Source organism: Crinia signifera, chromosome 11 (genome assembly GCF_055691185.1).
Source record: "Crinia signifera chromosome 11, ASM5569118v1, whole genome shotgun sequence".
In the NCBI taxonomy this organism is placed as follows: domain Eukaryota; kingdom Metazoa; phylum Chordata; class Amphibia; order Anura; family Myobatrachidae; genus Crinia; species Crinia signifera.
Window position 1 is genome coordinate 29,098,511 of NC_139227.1, and position 24,918 is coordinate 29,123,428.

Consider the following 24,918-nt stretch of genomic DNA (forward strand, 5'->3'; position numbering starts at 1 on the left):
AGCATGTGTCATCATCCAGTAATGTCATTAGGCCAAGCCAAGTCGTGTGCACTGAATGCAGGTGTTCCTGTCCTATAAAAGGTTAAAGTTTTTTGTATATGTTATGAACCTAAAGAAGATTGTAGGTGTCCTTCAGTGGTTTAACAAGGCCACCGCAGTTCAAGCTGTGGTTTGGGGGAGCTGGTGCCGCAGAGGTTCACGGTCTCTGCACATTGCTTTTGGTCTGGCTGTCCACCTGCAATCTGCTGAAAACAGCCCTCGAAAAATAACTGCCGCCTTCGAGGAGACAGATGCTAGAGGTCCTACTGGACCAAGATGGACTACACTGACACCCAGATAAGTAACTGACCATAATCTCCCTATAACACTTTATTTTGTAAAATATATTTATTGGTATTTTCACAGGTAAGAAATGAAGAGTTATCATAGTATGAAGACGATGGCAAGCAACTGGGAATAAACAACAGAAGAGTCCAGGGGGAATGGTTCCAAGGATAAAGGGCCTGATTCAGTCTGGGTCTGCGCATTGGCGAATATGCGCACGTGCCGATCCCTTGTACGAACGCCTTTGGTCACAGTCGCCGTGGCGATTGCACAGGTGTGGGCAGCAGGGGACCGCCCAGCGTTTTATGTGTGTCCCCATGAAAATGATGGGCATTCCGCTAGAAACAAATGCGGGTCGATGCCTGCTTGGGGCGGACATGACGTCAGTATCCGCCTCCTTTTCGGCCATCTCCGTCGGAAATAAAAGTCAGTCTAGATCAGTCTAGATTGACTTTTGTTTGCGAACTGGAAAAAAATTATGCGAATTGAATGATTTTTTTTCACTTGTGCGGCCGCATGTTAGGGGATGTACACATCCCCTTGTATGCAAATGGGATTCATGCGGCAAGCGGGCGTTCTGTCAGGCGGCGGGTAGTGTTTACCAGTTAGCTAGGCTGCGAACATATGCAGCCTAGCAACAAAGTTCCAAATCAGGCCCAAAATGTCTGATAGCACATAAACTCTAGTTGTCATGCTCTTGACCATTCCTCTAGATCATCAATCATTGGGTTGCCCCTCCCAGTGTGTCTACCCTGTTGCACACGTTTGTGTTATCTGCACATAAATTAGTAAAACAGACAATAGAATACATTTATTGACCGGCAATTTGTGCGTCATTTAATGCAATCTTTTGAAAGGACATTCGCTGCATTGGTCAAGAACAGCATTCTGCCATTGTTCTTGTATGTTAGTGGTGTCACGCTATCTGGTAATAGTCTGTGCGCTGTATCACTTAGGATTTATAGTAAAGGAGTATTATAATCAAGTTCAGTAAACACGACAGTAATTATATTGTTCCAAGATCCGCTGAGACAGTACCGCACATGACGGACTTAGATGCATCGACTCAGCGGCAATGTGTCCCAGGGAATTACTTTAAAATATTGGCAAGCTTGAAAGATGAGCTCTCTGGAAGCGGGTGGCGCTGTTCCTTGTATGCTGAGAGGAAGGATCATTGTATAGGAATGCAAATGCTTGCCTTGTATTGTGTGCAAGTGTGATCGTGTACGGGTACAGAACCATTTCTGCTGCAGAATACATTCAGGGACCTGGGAACTGGACCTTAGAGGTAAATGCAGTCAGCATCCCGGCAGTCAGGATGCCGATGTTCAGGATACCCATGTTCAGGATGCCGACGTTCAGGATACCAACGTTCAGGATGCCAACGTTCAGTATACCGACGCCAGCTCGGCTGCCGTCAAAACATCGGTGCCGGAACACTGAATGAGATCAGGATGCCGACACCGGAATACCAACAGCTGGCATCCAATCGGTGAGTATGCAGGGGTTCAGTCAGGCGGCGCTTACCTGTTCATTTGGCTGCAAGGATACGCAGCCTAGCGAACTGGTCTGAATCAGGCCCATTGTTTGCACTCAGTGAAAACTGAGGGATCTATTGAAGAGAGAATCTGATTAGTTGCCCATAGCAACATTCTATCTATTATCTTCTAAAATGTGCTAAATAAATATGAAGTTATGGTACTTGTTTCCTAGCACGGCGCCCATCGCATTGTATACCATAAGCCTAAATTTGGTATGCGATGCGACGCGATCGGACCCAATCTTGTACAATTAAAAATTGTATAGCATTGTATATGCCATACAATGGCATACAATGCGATGGTATACGATTTTTAATTGTATAAGCACCCTAGTGGGTGCTTACAATGTTAAAAGCACCCCCACGCCACCCCCACTATCAACGCCAACCCGAAGCGTGGCGAGCAAAGGGGCGATGGTACACGTCCTCTGACCTTTTCATACCTCCACTATCCATGTCGGCGTGGATTTGACTTTAGATAGTGTGGCGAGCGCAGCGAGCCACCGAGCCTGAAGCGTGGCGAGCGGATGCGGAATACATGTAAAGTAATATGCGTCCGCTCGCCACGCTTTGGGCTCGGTGGCTCGCTGTGCTCGCCAAACTATATAAAATCAACTCCAAGCTGACGTGGATAGTGGGGGTATGAAAAGGTCGGAGGACGCGTACCGTTGATAGTGGGGGTGGCGTGGAGGTGCATTTAACATTGTAAGCACCTATTAGGGTGCTTATAGAATTAAAAATCGTATTGCATCGCATCGCATGCGGCTATATGGCATGTGATGCGATACGATGCATAAGATGCCATACGATGCTAGGATGCATAAGATGCATACGAGGCTCTGTGCTAGGAAACAAGTACCGAAGTTATAGATATTGATTGGTTGCTCATGGCATCATCACATCTTCAGTAGAACTCCCATCTTAGTAAATGAACCTCCGATAGTTTATTTAGCCCTTATATGAAGTACTAGATCACAGATCACAATTATTTTCCTATATAAGCAAAATAGAGCACTTTAACCAATTTCCGAGGGACAGTCCCTTTTTTTGGGACTTTTCTGCGTCGCAGTGTTGGGGGGCAGTTAGGAGTGCCCCCCTTCAACTCACTGCCCTGCTTAGCAGAGCAGTGGGGAATAAATGTGTCTATTCACTATGAGAGAGGGACTGGGGCATGGCCAGCAGCCCCCAAATCGGTGAAATGGGGGCGTCACCTCGCAACAGCATCCCGCGGCCACAAACCTCAAATTTGAAAGCTTTAACTGATCAATAACACCAACATCTTGCACATGTGCTGACTTTTATGTTTTTAGGATCTACGCCCATATTTTCAATAATTTGAGCTCTAATTAGATTTGAATCATTCTTGGCCATCAAGTGATTCAGAGATGACCACAAATCTGCTCTGTGCTTCGTCTTCCGTCACAGCAGATCTAGAAGAAGATGCTCTAATGCAACTGGAGCCCCTTTATTGAGAAAACGCTCAAGATCTTCTCAGATCCGCTGATTGTGTCCAAAGACATAACATCGGTCACACATTGGGAACATCGGTAGCACCATCTGACCTCTGAGCAATCCTATTGCTTAGAATGTCCATCGACCAACTGAGACGCCGGAGAAAACTGTGCTGCATCCAAAGACGCAGTCACTGGCTGCCCCGTTCCTGAGTTTTAGACACCAATCCGTCACTTCCCCTAAACGATGCCTGACTGTCTGCAATCAAACGATGTCTAAAGCTGCACTGTGACATCACACGCATGTGGAGTGTGGCAAACGCAGGCACAGTACTAAAACCGATGGGCAGTTGCAACCCATTAAATACTGTGTCCACCTCTGAATCAAATCCAAAGTGATCAGTGGCACCTGTCACACAGCGATTTCTAACGTGGCTGAATTGGCCACTAAAGCTGCCACAGCACTCTCAGGTTCTTCCGCCATTGTAGAACTACAAGGCACAGCAAGTATTACCAGCCTCTGCAATGCACAGTTATACAACAGCTGCGCTGCCACATATTGCCTCCCTCTAAGCTAGAGGGATCAGTGCATGATGCTTACAGCAAAGCTGACAGCACTGGTTCCTCTGCATAAAGGGTACAGCTGCTGCAACACTCACTTCTAGCAGATTGATCTCTTGTTTCACAATAGTCTGCGTGCAAAAAAGCCGCACGGGCAGATTCAAAACCCCCCAACTTTATTTGTTACCGCTGATCAATATTCTTTTTTTTTTTAGATCGAAGTAATCAGAATAAACAATAACAAAAGAATTGGTGCTATTATGTTGGTCAAGCAAATATTCTAGCGTAGAGCTAGTGAATGCCTGCAGTATACATTGGGAGGGATGTGGTCATTAGGTCGACAGACAAAAGGTCGACCACTTGGTTGAAAGTCAAGGTCAACACAAATAAGGTTGACATGAGTTTTCACATATTTTTTTAAAAAGGTGGTTCATACTTTACTATTCAAGTGGGCAAAGAGTGAGAATATATTATTGTCCGAAGCATGGCGAGCACAGCGGGACACTTATGCGGTGTCCATGTTGACATATGTTGACATAGAGGGGAAAAAATAGTGAAAAGCTCATGTTAACTTAGTCATGCCTACCATGTCCATGTTGACCTAAAGTTTGTGTTGACCTGTCAATGTCGACCTAGGGTATGTCGACCATTCTTAGGTGTCGACCTACTCACTGTCGATTATTAGTGGTCGACCTAGTTACTCTCGACCTAGACATTGTCTATCATCTATACCGTAACCAATATAATGGTGTGCCTTGGTGCATGGTGAGCGTTGCGAGTCATGCCAGGGGACACGGTACACTTATACGGTGTCCGTGTCAACCTACGTCGACATAGACACACAAAAATATAAAAAAAAACTCACGTTGACCTTTTTTCATGTTGACCTTTTCAATGTCGACCTTTTCACTATCGACCTGACAACCTGTACCCCATTTGGCCTGGATGGGATGCAGCAAAGCTAATATCCACTTTTCCCAGCATAAAAGCCAAATCGAGGGGTTCTCATTGCTTCATATTTAAATGTAGATGGTAATGGTAACATGAGAGCTCTGCAGCCGTTTTGCTTTCAGTACGTAAAGGTGAATCCGGGGGGGGGGGGGGGGGGGGGGGGGGGGGGGAGGGGGAAGTGTCACCTAAGCTCCAGGAAAGTTGGTTGAGATGTTATACAGCCTCTAGGGGGGTAAAGGGTTGAGAGGTGGTATGATGGGTGAGATAAAAAAGATGAAGCGTTGTGAGGGTGGGGACAACACTGATTATGAGATGTTAGGGGTGTAAATAAACATAGGTTATTAAAAGAGTATATTTCTAAAATAAGATCTGTATTAATCCAGTTTTTGATGCAGGAAAACAACTCCAGTTGCAGGTTTAGCTTGGTGACGTGATAAAGTGGAGCCAGTCGGCTCCTAACAGGCATTTTTAACCCGTCTGTAACCTAACCGCTAGGAGCTGATTGGCTGCTGCATTATCACCTTCTCTTCTTCTGGCTTAATAAATCTGCCCCTCTATCACTGTCCTCCCTAGCGCTGGGCAGTGCTGGGATCAGTAACACACTGGCACTGCAGTAGGTCGGAGTAACAGGAGTAGTGTGCCCCTGGGAGTTTGGGTGTCCTCCTGTGAACCAGATATCCTTAACGGCTCAAGGATGCTTGTCCCCTCCCTCGCTTTCCGACCACAGGAGAACCAGCGCAGGCTTATATCAGCATTCACAAGAGCCCCATATACCCCCACTAAAGTGCCCAGTAGTGTAGCTGGCAGCATCCTTGTGCCGCAGAGACAGGAGCTTCCTATCAGTGACATTGAGGAGGTGAAGGTAGTGCCAACACATAGTGTTGATCTGAGATTGATCTATCTTTTAATATATCTTCTAGTAGTAGAATTCCACAATAATTACCGGTCCCCTCTACATTGCGCCAGCCGGGCTGTTAGCATATACAGCTATAGTCAGAGTCTGCATGAGTCACCATCTGTCTATAAGCGACGTGATGCTGTAACCATCACTATAAGTGCCACAGTCAGGAGAGCAGAGCTCAAGCTCCTGGCGCTGTGAAAAGAGGGAGATGATGAGATTATCTCTGTTCCTGGAGGTTACAATGAGGATAATTCTCTCTCTTTTTTTTATTACTGTCTCATTCCCTTGCTCACTTCCTCCCTTCTGTAGCATTCCTCTTCCCCTCCTCTATTCTTCTGTTCCCTTTGGATCTATACATATCCCTGTGCCCTCCCCCGCCCTCTCTGCGCACACCTCTGACGCTCTTGGTATAGTGAACAGATGGCAGGCGACAGACGCTGCTGAGGTGTAATGCGATTATAGCGAGCTCATTTCAATCGCTTGCTCCCTCCTGTGCCTTTCACCCCCCCTTCCCTCTGCCACCAGACCTCCTCACACCTGCCATGTGTCTGTGGGCCTCTGCCCCATGGCAGGGCACACGACACTTTACGTTCTTTATCTGAAATACAAATACGGTAAAGGAAAATGACATACTGACTTATGGAATAGCTCATATAATTTTTCTTAAAGGACGTTGACTTATATGCTATGAAGATCCAGCTGTATAAACTCTCTACATCCACAGGAGCACAGGATATATTGTGGTATGGACCAAAGCCCCGAATAAGGGGACATTCAGTACATGGACCAGCATTCCCTTCTGTATATAAGGGTAGATACATGGCAAAGGTCATAGGTCCCACCTGTCTCCATCACAGCCACTGGCCCCTTCTGTTTCTGATCTGTTGTATAGTGGCGTGAGTCCTCTCCTGACCCACTACGCGTTCTATACCCCAGAGCGCTGTGCTCGGGTGAGGAATTGATCCTTTTTTCCTCAAACACTTTCAAAAACAATATAAAAAAAGAACCCACGAAACAAATTAGAACTTTATAAGATAACACGTCCTCTCGTAATAAACCTTTTTTCGCATCCCAAGGCCAGGGCTGGTGGGCTGGTAATGTTTTGGAAAGGCGAGGAGGAGGTGTAGAGCAGGGTCATCAATAGCAAAGTCTTGATGAAAATAAAATATGCTCCAAAGGACATTACAGAGAAGTAAATAAAAGAGATAAAAATGGAAATTTCAAGCTTGCTGCGTCTCTTCTGATAAAGGGAATAAGACGGAGAGGGGAACAAAGCGTGGTGAGAAGGTTACCGTCACTTTAAGAGCCAGCTAGGGCTGCACGGGGCTGATAACACAGAGGATGAAGCCTGTTCTAGGGAGATAACGCCAAATCCTAGTATGTGCTATCCCCAGCCCAGCTCTGCAAGGCCCAGCACCGCAGCCTGACAAAGTGCCATTTAAGATAGAATAAATACAGGCGGTTGAGCCTGTTACTGGAACCTTATTAATCTACTGCTCACCATTTAAAATGTTGTTAAAAATACAGAGTTTAGCAGACAGTAGCTGAATGGCTTCGGAATCCATCACAAGCTGCCAGTGTTCCCCTATTGTCTACTGCAATTTCTGGCTCTTAACCCTTCGAAGGCTGGTGTCTTGCGGAGCAATTGATTTATTAACTTCCTGGGGCTCAATATGGGTCTGCAGCCTGGGGCTGGCTTCCGGCACAAGAAGGGTGAAATACAAATAAGCGTGTCTGTATATACAGGGCTTTTCTGCCATGGTGGATGAGAGGAAAATGACCCTGCAGAGAATTAGTGTGCACATAATCAATAATAAATAAACGTAGACAAATATACATGACAGCAGGCATATGGGACAAGGGCAGGGTGTGATAGGGTGGGAGTAAAGTGTATGAAGGAGGAGAGTGTTATACCGGTAGGAGGGTTATATCGGGACAGAATATAGCTGGTATAGGAGATATATGTATGTATGTATTAAAGGAACTATGGGTGAAATTTAATAGGACGAGAGATGTAGTGAGAGATTTGGTAAGAAATCTCCAGGCTTTTTTTTTTTTTTTAAAGCAGCAACCATTTACACTGCAATATTTAACTGGTTTTGCAGTGTAAATGATTGCCGCTTTAAAAAAAAAAAAAAACTGAAGATTTCTTATCAAATCTCTCACTTTCTGAATCTCTCGTCCTATTAAATTTCACCCCATATGTTTTATTTATACTATAACATAGGAATTAGACAGCAGTTTAGAAGTTAGAACCACATAGCGCATCCAGTATGCCCATTAGGGTTAAGGTCAGATTTTCTCTATTATTGTCTAGAACAGGCATGTCCAAACTGTGGCCCTCCAGATGTTGTGAAACTACACATCCCAGCATGCCTTGCCATAGTTTTAGCATTCCCTAATAGCACAACTGTGGCAAGGCATGATGGGACTTGAAGTTTCAAAACAGCTGGAGGGCCGTAGTTTTGGACATGTCTGGTCTAGAAGGTGCTAAATAAATGAAATGTAAACTGATTGATTGGTTGGTATGGGAAAAATCCCATCTTCAACAGAACTCCCATCTTAGTAAATTTCCCCCTATGTGTCTAAGATTGTTCCGGATTCAGCTGTATTAATGTTCTGCAAACAGCATCTACACAGAATAGAAGCTGTGCTTATTAGCACCAATTAGCATGAAGATTCATTTTATAATACTAGTCTAGAGAAGGAAGCCAATCAGATCACTAGGATCTGGTGACATCACTGAGGGGTGAAGCACATACCCCCCCGAGTAAAATGGGGATGCAAATGAGCCCATAGTTGCCTATCCTCCTGCATTCTGCAGGAGACTCCCTGAAATAGCAGCAATCTCCGTCTCTCCCGAAATTAGTCTAGCAATCTCCCGCATGTCACCTAGACCACATTACACTGTTACTGTACAACATAGTTACCTCCCCTCCTGCATTCTGTAGGAGACTCCCTGAAATAACAGCAATCTCCCTCTCTCCCTCATTAGTCTAGCAATCTCCCTCATGTCACCTAGACCACATTACACTGTTACTGTACATCATAGTTACCTCCCCTCCTGCATTCTGTAGGAGACTCCCTGAAATAGCAGCAATCTCCCTCTCTTCCTCATTAGTCTAGCAAACTCCCTCATGTCACCTAGACCACATTACACTGTTACTGTACATCATAGTTACCTCCCCTCCTGCATTCTGTAGGAGACTCCCTGAAATAGCAGCAATCTCCCTCTCTTCCTCATTAGTCTAGCAAACTCCCTCATGTCACCTAGACCACATTACACTGTTACTGTACATCATAGTTACCTCCCCTCCTGCATTCTGTAGGAGACTCCCTGACATAGCAGCAATCTCCCTCTCTCCCTCATTAGTCTAGCAATCTCCCTCATGTCACCTAGACCACATTAGTCTGTTACTGTACATCATAGTTACCTCCCCTCCTGCATTCTGTAGGAGACTCCCTGAAATAGCAGCAATCTCCCTCTCTTCCTCATTAGTCTAGCAAACTCCCTCATGTCACCTATTCCACATTATACTGTTACATTTTTGGGGAAAAAAGGAATGGGAGATAGATACATTTACATTGAATCATCAGCACCATTTCCCAGCACTTTACCAAGTATAGTAGCTCTTACTAACTGCTTTGGGACTCATCTACATTTGGATATAAGTCATTTTACAATATGCCTTCCAATGTTGACGATATAGTCAACATCGTGTCGGCATCGCATGAAGATCGCAAGCAGATCGCAAGGGTTTTAACCCTTACAATCTGCTTGCGATCCCGATGCGCGTTCACATATCGCAAGACAGATAGTCTTGGCTGCATTGACTATATAGTCATATCTGCACTATATAGTCAAAATGCATGCCGTGCGATGCGAGTCCTGATGTAATCTGATCGTATCGGGACTCGCACAGCACGGCATATCTAACAGGGTGTACACACAGTGCCATCGCCTTGCTCTTCGATCCAGATTCAACTGTTTATGAGATTTGTTCTATTGTAATAATACAGGTAGTTGCGGCTGTGTAGTCAGAGGGAGCGGGTTATAAGAGGACACTATTCGCTTCAGGCAGCACATAGGCCAGAAATCCCCTCTGCGGGTATTTACAACTGCAGAGCACCCCTTATATGCCTGATGTCATCTAGATGGGATCATTTACAGTATATGTACTTTTTCTTGTCTATATTGTAGAACATACAGAAATAAAAAAACAACATAACTTTGTACGTGCTTTTTTATGTGCATATTCCCCAACTGATTACAGAATATACCAATCAGTGCTATTCAGTTGGGATGGTATCTGAAAATCTACAGTTGGGATCCTGACAGCAGAATCTACATGCTCAGAATGCCAACAAATCTCGGTAAGAACCAGCCACTTCTTCAGCCTCACCCCCCTCTTTGTGCCTAAGGTCACCCTAACCATGACCCCAGTATTTAAAGCCGTGACCCGCTGGTATTCTGCTGGCGGCACTCACACTGTCGGGATCCTGACTAAAATCCATTCAATTTTATACTAACTTATGTACAAAAACAATATTATTTATTAACAGTTTATTAACAGTTTCTTATATAGCGCAGCATATTCCGTTGCGCTTTACAAAGTTAGATAGAGGAGTTGAAATAATTTTAACACATGTTCTATGGGGAAACACCAACGGTCTGATTTTTTGGGGATTTGCACACCCAAATATGTGGCAGTAAGATAATAGTTGGGAAAGTCCTGTCTGGGGCTAATTTATACATGCCTACTTTTGAAAACTAGTTTCAGGGAGATTATAGTTGGTAGAAGAATTTTGCACAGCGCCCCATTGAGGGGGCGTGTCATGCTCCACCCAAAGGGCGTGTCTAGTTCCATAGATGGAGAGATTGTGAAAAGAGATTGTGAACGTGGCACCTAGAAGCGTGGGTGTGCACTGCTACATCTGGGAGGAATATCTTACCGTGTGTACACACTATTACACAGACCTGTGATCTGCCCTATAAGTTATAGAACTAACATGTAACAGACAGACAGACAGACGAATGAATTAAAACGGCAATTTCAAAGTTTCCGATCTTACTAGCATACCTCCCAACATCCCACCCGGGTCTGGCAGTGTCCCGCAGCGGGGGGGGGGGGGGGCATGGCTAGAGGCTCACAGAGCCTCTGGGCCATGCCCCCACAGCTGCAAAACAGGGGTGTGGCCTCGCAGGAAGATGTAAGAATAGGCCATGCCCCCTTCTGGATAGCCACACCACCTAATTGTGTGTCCCTCTTCAAAGGACTTCTTTTGTGTCCCTCTTCAATGCACTAGTACCTAGTGTAACCTATGTCGATAGCCATTACGCATTGCAGAGCAACAAGAACAACAAAAAATGCTCCTGTTGTTTGCAGTTATAGAAATGAGGACGTCCTGATGGCTACAAAATACAGCAGATCACAGTATTATAAAGAGCACACTCAGTATGTCAGTATGTCAGTATAGATACAATTTACTGGTGGTTAGAATACAGTGCAGAACCAATTTCATGGTGGTTAGTGGACAGTATAGACCCCTTCCACTGGTGGCTAGTGGACATATAGACCCCTTCCACTGGTGGCTAGTGGACATATAGACCCCTTCCACTGGTGGCTAGTGGACAGTATAGACCCCTTCCACTGGTGGCTAGTGGACAGTATAGGCCCCTTCCACTGGTGGCTAGTGGACAGGATAGACCCCTTCCACTGGTGGCTAGTGGACAGTATAGACCCCTTCCACTGGTGGCTAGTGGACAGTATAGACCCTTCGACTGGTGGCTAGTGGACATATAGACCCCTTCCACTGGTGGCTAGTGGACATATAGACCCCTTCCACTGGTGGCTAGTGGACAGTATAGACCCCTTCCACTGGTGGCTAGTGGACAGTATAGGCCCCTTCCACTGGTGGCTAGTGGACAGTATAGACCATTTCACTGGTGGCTAGTGGACATTACAGATACCATTCAATGGTGTTTTGAATACAATGCAAAGCCAATTCAGTGGTGGCTACAGGACAGTATAGACCCTTTCTAATGGTGGCTAGTGAACAGTATAGACGACTTCTACTGGTGGCTAGTGGACAGTATAGACCCCTTCCATTGGTGGCTAGTGGACATAGCAGACCCTGTTGGTGGATAGAATACAATGCAAAGCCAATTCAGTGGTGGTTAGTGGACAATAGAGACCCCTTCAAATGGTGGCTAGTGGACAGTATAGACATTGCAGATTCCGTTCAATGGTGGCTAGTGGACAGTGAAGGATGCTCATTGCCAGGGAAGGTTACCAGCTTGTTGCAATGGCGGGATAGATGCTCGTTGCTAGGTGTGTGTGTGTGGGGCGGGGTTACATGCTCATTGCCAGGGAAAGTTACCAGCTTGTTGCTAGGGGGGATACATGCTCGTTGCTAGGTGTGTGTGTGTTGGGGTTACATGTTTATTGCCAGGGAAGGTTACCAGTTTGCTGCTAGGGGGGTTACATGCTCGTGTCAAGTGGGAGTTACAAGGCCACAGCACTCCTGGATAGCACTGGTTGCTCTGCGCTCCCTGACAGAAGTTAGAGGTGCTCCTGCAAGGCGGTGGCTATTTTTGGAGGAATTTCCATCTGCATGTGGACATAGACTCTGCGCCCCTGATCTAAATACCATAATCTAATGGTTTCTCCCCCCTACCGGACGCATGCAAGGGGATGTGTTTGCATACATAGTACCAAGGGGATACGGTGTGTGTGTGTGTGTGTGTGTGTGTGTGTGTGTGTGTGTGTGTGTGTGTGAATAACCCCTTAATGTAATTGGTACTTGTTTCCTAGCACGGCCACAAAGATCATGATCGTGGGCATCGTGAGGAAAAATCGCGGCCATCGCATGCACTAAAAAATCGGGTGCGATGCCACTGGTGGCAAGTGGACATATAGACCCCTTCCACTGGTGGCTAGTGGACATATAGACCCCTTCCACTGGTGGCTAGTGGACATATAGACCCCTTCCACTGGTGGCTAGTGGACAATATAGACCCCTTCCACTGGTGGCTAGTGGACAATATAGACCCCTTCCACTGGTGGCTAGTGGACATATAGACACCTTCCACTGGTGGCTAGTGGACATATAGACCCCTTCGACTGGTGGCTAGTGGACATATAGACACCTTCCACTGGTGGCTAGTGGACATAAAGACCCCTTCCACTGGTGGCTAGTGGACATATAGACCCCTTCCACTGGTGGCTAGTGGACATATAGACACCTTCCACTGGTGGCTAGTGGACATAAAGACCCCTTCCACTGGTGGCTAGTGGACAGTATAGACCCCTTCCACTGGTGGCTAGTGGACAGTATAGACCCCTTCCACTGGTGGCTAGTGGACAGTAGAGACCATTTCACTGGTGGCTAGTGGACATTGCAGATACCATTCAATGGTGATTTGAATACAATGCAAAGCCAATTCAGTGGTGGCTACAGGACAGTATAGACCCCTTCTAATGGTGGCTAGTGAACAGTATAGACGACTTCTACTGGTGGCTAGTGGACAGTATAGACCCCTTCCATTGGTGGCTAGTGGACAGTATAGACCCCTTCCATTGGTGGCTAGTGGACATAGCAGACCCTGTTCACTGGTGGTTAGAATACAATGCAAAGCCAATTCAGTGGTGGTTAGTGGACAATAGAGACCCCTTCAAATGGTGGCTAGTGGACAGTATAGACATTGCAGATTCCGTTCAATGGTGGCTAGTGGACAGTGAAGGATGCTCATTGCCAGGGAAGGATACCAGCTTGTTGCAATGGCGGGATACATGCTCATTGCTAGGTGTGTGTGTGTGGGGCGGGGTTACATGCTCATTGCCAGGGAAAGTTACCAGCTTGTTGCTAGGGGGGATACATGCTCGTTGCTAGGTGTGTGTTGGGGTTACATGTTTATTGCCAGGGAAGGTTACCAGTTTGTTGCTAGGGGGGTTACATGCTCGTGGCAAGTGGGAGTTACAAGGCCACAGCACACCAGTGCTCCTGGGACTCTGCACTCCTGGATAGCGCTGGTTGCTCTGCGCTCCCTGACAGAAGTTAGAGGTGCTCCTGCAAGGCGGTGGCTATTTTTGGAGGAATTTCCATCTGCATGTGGACATAGACTCTGCACCCCTGATCTAAATACCATAATCTAATGGTTTCTCCCCCCTACCGAACGCATGCAAGGGGATGTGTTTGCATACATAGTACCAAGGGGATACGGTGTGTGTGTGTGAATAACCCCTTAATGTAATTGGTACTTGTTTCCGGCCACAAAGATCATGATCGTGGGCATCGTGAGGAAAAATCGGGGGCATCGCGGCCATCACATGCACTAAAAAATCGGGTGCGATGGCCGCGACGCGATGCCCGCGATTTCCCCATAGGGAACAATGTGAAATGCCTCAATTTAGCCGCGATGCCCCCGATGTCCCATAGGAAACAATGTTAAATGTGTCAATTTACCCAAATCATCATAGGGAACAATGGTAAATGGCCCAGAAACTCCCCAAAACACCCCTGAACAGTGAAATGTCCCCCCAAAAGTATTTTACGCCACCCCACGATCAACGTGAACCCGAAGCGTGGCCAGCGCAGCGAGCCCGCGAGGGGCGGCGGTACGCGTCCTCCGACTTTTTCATACCCCTACTATCCACGTCGGCGTGGAGTTGAGAATAGAATAGTGTGGCGAGCACAGCGAGCCACCGAGCCCGAAGCGTGGCGAGCGCAGCGAGCCCCGCGAGGGGACGCGGATACCTGTGAAGCCCGCGAAGGGAAGCGTTTACCTGTGAAGGTATCCGCGTGCGCTCGCCTCGCTGCGCTCGCCACACTATTCTATTCTCAACTCCACGCCGACGTGGATAGTGGGGGTATGAAAAGGTCGGAGGACGCGTACCGCCGCCGCTCGCCACGCTTCGGGTTCACGTTGATCGTGGGGTGGCGTAAAATACTTTTGGGGGGACATTTCACTGTTCAGGGGTGTTTTGGGGGGTTTCTGGGCCATTTACCATTGTTCCCTATGATGATTTGGGTAAATTGACCCATTTAACATTGTTTCCTATGGGAAATCGGGGGCATCGCGGCTAAACTGAGGCATTTAACATTGTTCCCTATGGGGAAATCGCGGGCATCGCGAGTAAATTGAGGCATTTAACATTGTTCCCTATGGGGAAATCGGGGCCATCACGTCTGGACCATTTAAGCCTTTTTTAGCCGCATACGACGCGACCGACCCGATTTTGACTGTTTTCAATGCATTTCAATGGGAAAATCGGGGGCATCGCGTCGGTCGCGTCGTATTCCACTAAAAATGACACCCGATGCCCGCGATTGTGGCCGTGCTAGGAAACAAGTACCATGTAATTTAATGAATAGGTTATATATGTGATATGTGATATATTTTGTGGATGGTTTCATGAACCATCATAGATGGGAATCGGTACATCTATTAGACCACACTTAGGTCGACAGTCATTAGGTCGACCACGTTAGGTCGACATGGGCCAAGGTCGACAGGGTTATAGGTCGACATGGGTCAAGGTTGACATGGGCCAAGGTCGACATGGGCCAAGGTCGACATGGTTTTAGGTCGACAGTCATTATGTCGACATGAGTTTTTCACTGTTTCTTTGACCCGAATGTCGACGAAGTCGACATGGACACAGTTGGAGGTGAACCGCAGCCCCTCGCATCGCTCGCGAAGCTTCGGGCACGGTGCCTCGCTGCGCTCGGCACACTATTTTAATCTCCCACCACGCCCTAGTGGATGGTAAGTGTGATCTAATAGATGACTGTTTCCCCATAGATGCCGATAAGTGTAAAAGATGGAACCGGAGACGTAGATCTTAATAGCTAGACCTTTATAAGGGAAAGGAATGTTTAAATCTGACTAAAAAATGGTCTCAGAAGAAAGTGAAAACGTAAACGGAGAAGGAAAGGAAAGTCTTCACCACTTCTCTTTGTTGTAAAACATCTTGTAGTTACCTAAGGGATTTTGCTTAATTAGATGTGCGATCTTATGTATGGTAAATAGAGAATCGGCCACAATAGTCCTGATTTGATATGAGACTAGTGTAATTATGCAGAAAAACCATTGTGAACTGTTTAGAGCTGTTTTCACAGCAAAAAATACTGTGTATAATATGTTACATTGTAATAAAATTTTCATTTTTTCCAACCTGCGAACACCAGTGTGACACTCAGAAGGGTAACTGTGATGAATCCACATTAGTATATGGAAAGTGACTCCGGTCCATTTAACTTCATAGCTGCCTGTAGTTCTCCAGAAGTGTTATAACTATATGTATGTACAGACCGTTCCATGAGAGCGTTCCATCTTAAGACCAAGGGTTGCTGTGAAATAAATAAAAAAGTCAGTCATCTTTCCTGGGTGAGAGATAACAATGTAACTTACAGTACACATTAACACTGCTGGTTGAGTGCTGGGAACTTCCTAGTAGGGATCCTATCGACCATCAATTATTTAATGTCATCCCATTGTCTATGATAAAAAAGCAACTGAATAAATATATATATATATATATATATATATATTTATTAACAGTTTCTTATATAGCGCACACATATTCCGCAGCGCTTTACAGAGTGAATATTTGAACATTCACATCAGTCCCTGCCCCAGTGCAAATTACAATCTATATTCCCTACCACATGTACACGCACACAGACATTCTAGGGTTAATTTTGTTGGGAGCCAATTAGCCTACCAGTATATTTTTGGAATGTGGGAGGAAACCGGAGTACCCGGAGGAAACCCACGCAAGTGCCACGGATGACGGGGAAAAGGGGGGCGGATGCAGATAATGACAAGGGTGAGGGGTGAATGCTGGGCTGCACAGAGACTGCAGGCCGCGGCTTGTGATGGGTTCTGGTCTGCATAGAGATTTCAGGTGATCTTCTGGTAACAGTGCTCATTGCTCAGCCACTGATAGGGATCACGACTGCGTAGACAGGTACTGCTGGCCAGTGTCCGCCTACTTATCAGTCAGGTCTGGAAAGTTCCCCCAAACACTAGAATGACGAGTTGGTAAAAATCAAACTTCTTTCATTTTTCCAACTAGTTGGAATGGCCGTTTCTGGAGATTTTTCAACGTGTGGGAGCAAACGGGCAATTATCATTTGCTCCCACACACTAGACAAATAATCATTCTAACCAACCAGCTGGTTGGAATGATATCATTGTGTTGTAGGCCGAGATGCCTGTCGGTTGTGGGCAGCTGACATCACATGATCCAGCCGTCCGCCCTGTCTTCATCCCTGTGGCTGCAAATATAAGTGAGTCTCAACTGACTTATATTTCCGAAGGCAGGGGAAATCACTTGTAGCTCAGCAGTGGGGCAACAACAAAATATGCGCCCCACATATTAAGACCCCCCCCTGCCCTGCCTTACCCCTTACTGGTCTTTGGGCAGGACACTGGCCTGCCGCCGCATATGCTGTGAGTTTCCGTGAGTCGGGACCCGCAGATTTACTAGCCTGCGTCCCGGCGCTCCTCCTGGCTCAGCCTCCTTATGAAAATTGTCCCTCACTCAATGGCCGCCCCCTAACAGCAGACCGTTTTTAAGGATGCTAGAGGAGGCCGCTGTAAGGGGGCGGCTATTTTGTGAGGGACATTTTTCATAAGGAGCCAGCCAGGAGGAGCGCTGGAGCGTAGGCTAGTAAATTTGCGGGTCCCGACTCCCGGCCACAGCAGATGCGGAAACAGGCGCCCGTCGCGGGGTCTGCGGCGCTATGGTTATGCCACGGATGTTCTGTGACCATCGATTGATTTCTCCTGCTGTGGGCGCATGCGAAATGATGTGTCTTCCTAACACATCCCCTCACAGGGTAAGCTGCGAGCTTTGCAGCTTACCAAGTCAATCAGAATGACCCCCATAGTGCAGCATTATTATAGCCTGCCCATTACAGATTTGCAACATCTTTATATGAGCCCCAGCTTCCAGCAGCCGGAGTTCCAGAAACCCGGCAGTTCGCGTGTGAGGAGCGACTGCCCCCTTATAATCCAACCCCGGTGTCCGTCATTTTGATGGGCTTTTAACTAGTAATAGCTGCACAGTGCCCATAAATAGGTATTTGTAGTTTGAGTAACGCCCAATTCCTGCTCCTGGCAGTGACAGGCGTTTTATCTCCCTGCGCCTCCACTTCCCGGCGCCTGCGTCACCGCACCTGCCAGCTTCCTCCCTCTGATCTGTGATCTGTCAGATTCAGCAGTTGGGGCACTGCCAAGAGTAATCCCTCCCCACCCCCTGTGCAGCTGGACAAGTCTGTGTGTACATACATGCCAGTGTGCCCACGTTTCTTGTGACAGGATGTGTAAGGGTGGAAATCCCTGCCTGCTATGTAATAACAACCTGTGCTCTCCGTTACCCACAATCCCCTCCTCCAGGTGGTCAGGACAGTGGAGAGTCTACATGGAGGCAGTATGGGACTTTGGGGGCAGGCAAAGGTGCAACTGTCCCTAATATCCAGGGAATTTCTGGGATTTATACACTTCGTGTCCATAAGATCGTTCTTCTCCTGGAAAAGTTTCTTATTGTGAATATCAACCAACTGCACACTAGACTTCCTGTCATAGATCCAACTCATTATCTTTTCTCATTTTCTGATTTTATCCTGATGTTTATTGACGACGGGTATTTAAAATGCTGAAAAAACTATCTGTGCTGTGCAGAGGGGCTGTGTGCCTGACATTTATTTTGCAGTTTCCTGGTGCATTATGGGTCCGATTCAGCTTGGTCCACAGATTGCCAAAAATTGCACTGGCGCCTGCACTTAAATTGCTGTTGAATTGTGACCACAGTCTAAGCAGCGGTGGGAGGACGCGGCGATGGGTAATCTGGGCATTACGGACCATTTCGGGGGAGCAGGGCCGTCTTTACATTGGCAGGGGCCCCTGGGCAAACATTAGCTCGGTCCCCCCACACACACACATACACTCCCCCTCCACGTACACCTCCCCCACACACACACATACCTATGTGCAACGGGGTCTAGGCAGTGGTGGCTGGGAGCTTGTAGCACTATTGGTGGGTGGGAAGCTCTGCTGATTTTGATAATATTTCAGCCAATCAGCGTCCGGCCAGTCTTTTAAAAATCAGCAGCACTTCCCACCAGCCGCCTGGCAAATAGCGCTACAAGCTTCCAGCCGCCACTGCCCACCACCCAGCGCAGCAGCACCCCCGTGCAGTGCTGTCTTCCTCATTGGGGTGGGCCCCTAGAATCCTTGGGCCCCTGGGCAACTGCCCATTAAGCCCAATGGGAAAGGTGCCCCTACTGGCGGCCCAGCACATGGGTGGAAGTTGTAAATGCATGTGGATTGATGAGTCCATTCTATGGCAGCTTCTGTGATGGTTGGCAGCGAGCAGGCAGACATTGGAACTTCTGTTTCAGACCAATCTTTTGCAGCCAGCATGGAAGTATACATTGATGTCCAGCTAATAAAGATGATGTTTAAGGCCGCAAACTAAGGCCCCCATACACTATGCGATTTTGGGACGATTTCATCCGATTTCGGCACTTTGTGCCGATAATCGGGTGATATCGGCCCAAAATCGTAGGTGTGTGATATCTGATCCGATCCGATGTGCGGTCCCGTGCGCATCGGACCGGATCAGGGAGGTCGGACGGTCTGTACATACGATCACGTCCGACCTCCCTGTATGCATATGCCTGCCACCTGACAGGCATATGCATGCAGACACCGGGGCAGCGGGTCCCTGAGCACCGGCGAGTGCTGCTGACTGACCTGGCCGGGCGGTGGTGGGCGGCGGGTGCGGTGAGCGCTGCTGACCTGGCCGGGCAGTGTACTTACACATAGCAGCAGCGGGGAGGGATGGGCAGCGTAGTGGCGGCTATTAGATTTTTAAAATACTTGTCAAAGGACCGGCCGCTCTCTGATTGGCTGAGAGCTCTCCGGCCAATCAGAGAGCGGCCGGTCATTTGACAAGTATTTTAAAAATCTAATAGCCGCCACTGCGCTGCCCATCCCCGCTGCTGCTATGTGTAAGTACACTGCCCGGCCAGGTCAGCAGCGCTCACCGCACCCGCCGCCCGCCCCCACCACCGCCGCCCGCCCCCACTACTCCTCACCGCCCTGCAGCTCCCCAGGTTTTTTTTTACATGGGATAAATCGCATGCGATTTATCCCATGTAAAAAATGGCACATCAAGTGCCAAATTGTATGTGAGCCTCCCGGGGAGCTGCCGGGCGGCTCGCAGGTAAATTGGGTCCGACTTGTCCCTAGGACAAGTCGGCCTAATGTATGGGGGCCTTTATTAATGCTTTCATGTGCAGATGCAGGGAGTAGGCTGCCACAACCCAACGCATAAGTGATCGCAGATACGTCCGATCTAAGAAACATGTACAGTATCATGCACATTGGGTTTTTCCATAGGAAAAATACAAAACATAGACATGTGCCAGTTTGTTTTCATATGTACTGCGCACATTATAAATCCTCACAACAAGGCCAAAACAATTCTTTCAACTAGAGATATATGAGCGTAAGGAGGTGCAGTCCCAAACTCAGTCCACCCACTACTTATCATTGCCACACACACAGCCATGCTGCAGGGACTGATTAGACTTGGCAGTCACTGTCACTTTCTGATTCAATATGTGCAAAGCTGCTAACATAGGAACCCTCTGCTGCAGCTCATCAGTGCATCCACCAACTACAGCAGGCTTGGCCAAACCGTGGCCCTCCAGCTGTTGTGAAACTACACATCCCAGCATGCCGTGCCATAGTTTTAGCATTTCCTAAAAGCAAAACTGTGGCAAGGCATGATGGGACTTGTAGTTTCACAACAGCTTGAGGGCCATAGTTTGGCCATGCCTGAACTACAGACTTCCTGACTGATTCCATACCTCCCAACTGTCACGCTTACCGCGGGAACGTCCCGATATTCGGGGACGTTCCCGCGTCCCGCCCGGGGCCGCCATTGTCCCGCGGTGGGGGGGACAGTTGGGAGCCCCCCCAGCTTGCCGAGAATAGACGCTGTGCGCATCTATTCAGCGCCGACGAGCGTCGAAAACGGGGGCGTGGCTGGAGTTCGCGTCACCCTGTGAGACCACGCCCCTTTCACGAGGCCACGCCCCCTTTTCGGGAGCACGCGCCGCTTCGCCGCGCGAACGTCCCGACCTCCCAACTTCAAAAGTTGGGAGGTATGTGATTCAATAATCATTGGCCGACTCCAATCAGATTCGCACTGTATTACTCAGTGAATAAATATTAACTTCTAGATGTCAGGATCTTTGCAGCAGCAGCAGCAGCATGTGGGTATTCACCACTGTACTGTGCTGTTCCGACCTAGTGGCGGTCCAGGTCTCTGCAGTGAACCTCAGCTGGTCTCTGGAAGGATCTCTGTATGGGTATGGGTTATGCATTGGGTCAACCACTGAAGGTCGACAGTCCTTAGGTTGACACAGGCCCGGCTAGAGGGGGGGTCAAGGGGGACATCTGACCTGGGCCCCAAGGCTCGGAGGGGCCCCATGATCATCGGGCACAAAAAAAATGCACTCCGTTTTTTTTATTATGCTGTCTGCTCCGCCGCTGGCTCGGAGCAGACAACAAACATGCAGAGCGATCACCCTCTCTCCCCTCCCCCGGTTACCTGTTATCTGGTATTTGCCATCTAGCTGCGGAAGCCAGGGTAGGCAGAGGATGGCTCTGCTCCTGTATGCTGCTGAGCATGCACATGCAGCAGGAGCTAAAAGAAGATGTCTGCCCCCTTACAGACTACACAAAGATGGCCGCCGCCCACCAATGAGAAGCCAGGGTTTCCTTCTCCAGGAAATATAGAATACAGGAAAAGGGGGCGGGGCTTAACGGAGTAATGTGAGGAGAAGATTTGCAGGAAAAAGGTCCAGAGAACCTGCTTAATGCCTACTCCACCTTTTTAATTAACCAGGTAAGTGCCATGGGGGAGGGGAGAGAGTATCTATCTATTTATCTATCTATCTAACACGTGAAGAGGGTTTTCTTATTTTGAGGGGGCCCGGAGATGTCCATGTACCGGGCCCCAAGATTTCTGTTGCCGGCCCTGGGTTGGCACCTGAAATAGGTCGACATGCTTGGAAAGTCGACATAAGCATTAGGTCGACAATGGCAAGGTCGGCAGTCAAAAAGTTTTTTTCCAATTGCTTTATCCCCCCCTTTTTTTCCCCACATACTGCAACATTTTTCAGTAAAAACCGATACAACCTGTGGTCCCTATACTAATATACATGTAATCACTCATGAATTCTGATATACTATAATGCGCTAATCATGAATATTATAATATGCTATTAATTGCCTCAGTACAGTAATGATTAACAAACTGATGCTGAATAACAGTGTTATACATGAATTTTTTGTCCCAAATGTCGACATAGTCGACATGAACACCATCTAGGTGTACCGCGTCCCCTCACATGGCGTGCTGTGCTCAGCACACTATTCTATTTTCCTACCATGCCCTATTGGACAGTAGGGCATGAAATACCGCCTGTTGGCATTGTCGGATCAAAAAGACGTGAAAAACTCATCACGACCTTTTGACTGTCGACCTTGCCATTGTTGACCTAATGCTTGTGTCGATATTCCAACCCTGTCGACCTTAGTCATGTCGACCTATTTCAGGTGTCGACCTAAGGCAGGGTTGCCTACGTCCCGGAATGGCTCTGCCCCCCGATTGCTGTATTTTAATATCGCAATTCGCGGGTCACGAGGAGGGGGTGGGGCAAAAATGTCATAATCGTGTTATTTTAGCCCTGCCCCCTCCACAGAGATCTTCAAATCGGGTTATTTTACACCCTGGGGGCTGGGCTTAATGACATCACGCTCAAGCCCTGCCCCCGAAGTTCTGCTGAATGTCTCCTCTCCGGGCTTCTCTCGGAGAGGAGACTAGAAAAGTTGGAAACCCTGTCCAAAGGCCTGTCGACCTTTAGTGTTCGACCCAATGCTTGTTGACCTTAATAGGGTCGACCTAATGATTGTATCCCCTCTGTATGCTCTGTAGTTTCAGTGTCCTGCAGGTGTTCCCGCTTGATCTGGACACTGGGCACCGCAAATCCTGGTGCAGCCTAGGGTATTTAAGGGGCGGGGCTGAAGATACACATGGAAGATGAGGCTGTGTGGGATCACAACACAATGGGGAAGGGGAGCACCGCACCAGGGTGACACACCCTTCCGTGAGACCACGCCCTTTCGGCAAGAAGGCCATGTTCATTTGAATAGCTGATATATATCTCTGAACCATCAGCCAACGTGACCCAGTGATATATCTGTGAACAACGTAGTTTACAGACATATTGCATCGGCTATACAACCCAGTCCCTGCCCGACACATATAAAAATATTGGCGCTGACCACAGGTACACCCGCACTACGTCGGCGGTGATTGACAGCTCCATTAGGCGTGTAAATATGCTGGCCCCGGTATGACGGTTGTAGATGGGATATGTAACATCTCAGATCCTTAGGACCATATATAATCCAACAAGCAAAGTTATAAAGTTCTCCTCCATGTCTCTAGTGCTATACGCACCTCTCCCTAATTGCAGTAGCCACAATAGCTTTATCCCGGCGATTAAGATCACCTGCTTCCTGCATCCAAGTTACCGGCTCCTCCGAGTTCTTATCCAATACAATTCTCTTGCTAATCCCTTCCATATCTTACCAGCTGAGAGTGATTTATTATAGATGCAAAGACATTAATATAATATAAATATTAATATTTCTTTACCGCACTGAATCATTTTCTACCTGCAGACGCACATAGAAACACTCAACAAAACCTATCGTTTTATATATTTATTTTAAAAAATGTATTTACATTAACAATTAAAATCACTATGCATTAATACTATGTATTAGTAATACAGGATAAATTAACAAGACTAAAACCAACTACGCTCCATGCCTGCTAATATTATAATGCAGTACAGTCTAGTAGTACTGGAGTTACATCACGCCTGGGGCCAGTTATGGACACGGATGTCAGTGGCGTAACTACAGTAAGGCAGACCCAGCAGCCGCTTGGGGGAGCAAGCAGCAGCAGGGTCTGTGTGGGCGCCGGCACCCGCTCGACGCACTGACATGCTGCTGCCTGCCGCTGCCCACTGACTGAGCACTGGAGGCGAGTCAGCCACAGCGCGGGTGGGGCCATGGCAGAGATGTCAAATTCCTCCACTGATTCAATTGACTGTAAACAGAGCCAGCTATTGGCTGGGATGGGTGGGCAGATGGGCGTGCAAGGGCGGCCTGGGATGCGCCGGAGTCAAGGGAAGTAGCAGTGTATACTGGTCTCTCTTCCTCTATCCTGCTTCAGCTTCTCCGTTATGCGTGTGATGTCCTCACGTCACACGCTGGGGAAACATGCTGGAGAGGAGCTTGGAGGGGGTGGGGGCGCCACAAACTTTTTGGCAGGGGGGAGCAAAATTTATAGTTACGCCACTGAGGGATGTCCAAAAGTCGGTGTGCACAAGCTTTGGAGTTCGAAGCAGAGGCAAATTTAGGGGTAGGGGCGCCACCAGGCACAACAATAATGGCCACACCCCTTGCCTAACAGCATACCTCCCAACTTTCATCTCTGCAACCGTGGGACAATGGCGCACACTTCAGGCCCACAACGGAAATGTGGGTGTGACCTCTCGACCGGGGGAAAATGTATCAGCGTTGGGAGGTATGCTCACGTACACAAAATAGGGGTTCCTCAAGGCAGTCCTCAGGGCACCCTAACTATTTAGATTTAAGTACATCCATGTTTGGTCACAAGTGACTTAAATAGTATGTCAGTTTTTGATTTAACCATCTGTGCTTATCCATGGATATCTTTAAAACCTGGACCCTTTCTGTAAGGGTGGCTTGGAATGCATTTTGTGAACCTTTGGCCTAGGGTTTTCCAGATTGGAATACTCAGAGTGAAAGATAATGATAACAAGCCCCAGCTTCTTTATACTGTAACTCAGTGATTTTCAACCTTTTTACCTTGCGGCACACTAAATAAGATTTTAAAATTGCCAAGGCACACCATGAGATCCCCACAGGGCAAAACACATTGCCCCCACAGGAAAAAAATAAACAAACCTATTGGCCCCCATATAAAAAAAAACAGCACACTGGTCCCCACAGGTAATAAAAATAAAATACATTGGCTTTTTACATAAAAATAAGCGAGACCAGTAAA

The 24,918-nt window shown here is 47.6% G+C and overlaps 1 protein-coding gene and 1 long non-coding RNA gene across 3 annotated transcripts in view; one reads left to right on the forward strand and one right to left on the reverse strand.

Moving 5' to 3' along the window:
* The window catches only part of LOC146046226 (uncharacterized), a 60,382-nt gene extending 38,957 nt beyond the window's left edge, over window positions 1-21,425 (reverse strand). The window contains exons 1-2 of one of the 2 annotated variants that reach the window (XR_014465795.1): window positions 21,361-21,425; window positions 15,907-16,081 (exon numbers count right to left, since the gene is read on the reverse strand). This is a non-coding gene — a long non-coding RNA (uncharacterized LOC146046226). Of the gene's footprint in view, window positions 1-15,906; window positions 16,082-20,614; window positions 20,726-21,360 lie in introns of those variants that run through there. The other variant, XR_014465796.1, reaches the window with a different exon arrangement.
* A 162-nt stretch (window positions 21,426-21,587) lies between these two features.
* The window catches only part of CBFA2T3 (CBFA2/RUNX1 partner transcriptional co-repressor 3), a 66,847-nt gene continuing 63,516 nt past the window's right edge, over window positions 21,588-24,918 (forward strand). The window contains exon 1 of the mRNA XM_083164946.1: window positions 21,588-21,657. The gene's annotated coding sequence lies outside the window, so the exon portion shown is untranslated. The remainder of the gene's footprint in view (window positions 21,658-24,918) is intronic.